This window comes from Bison bison, unplaced genomic scaffold, assembly GCF_000754665.1.
Source record: "Bison bison bison isolate TAMUID 2011002044 unplaced genomic scaffold, Bison_UMD1.0 scf7180017864036, whole genome shotgun sequence".
NCBI classification, from domain to species: Eukaryota; Metazoa; Chordata; class Mammalia; order Artiodactyla; family Bovidae; genus Bison; species Bison bison.
This window is the reverse complement of record NW_011494608.1, coordinates 2144909-2145166: the sequence shown is the minus strand read 5'-3', so window position 1 is coordinate 2145166 and position 258 is coordinate 2144909.

Genomic DNA, 258 nt, shown 5'->3' with positions numbered 1-258 from the left:
CGCTGAAGAATTGATGCTTTTGAACTGTGGAGCTGGAGAAGACTCTTGAGAGTCCCTTGGACTGCAAGGAGATCCAACCAGTCCATTCTGAAGGAGATCAGCCCTGGGATTTCTTTGGAAGGAATGATGCTAAAGCTGAAACTCCAATACTTTGGCCACCTCATGCAAAGAGTTGACTCATTGGAAAAGACTCTGATGCTGGGAGGGATTGAGGGCAGGAGGAGAAGGGGATGAGATGGCTGGATGGCTGGATGGCAT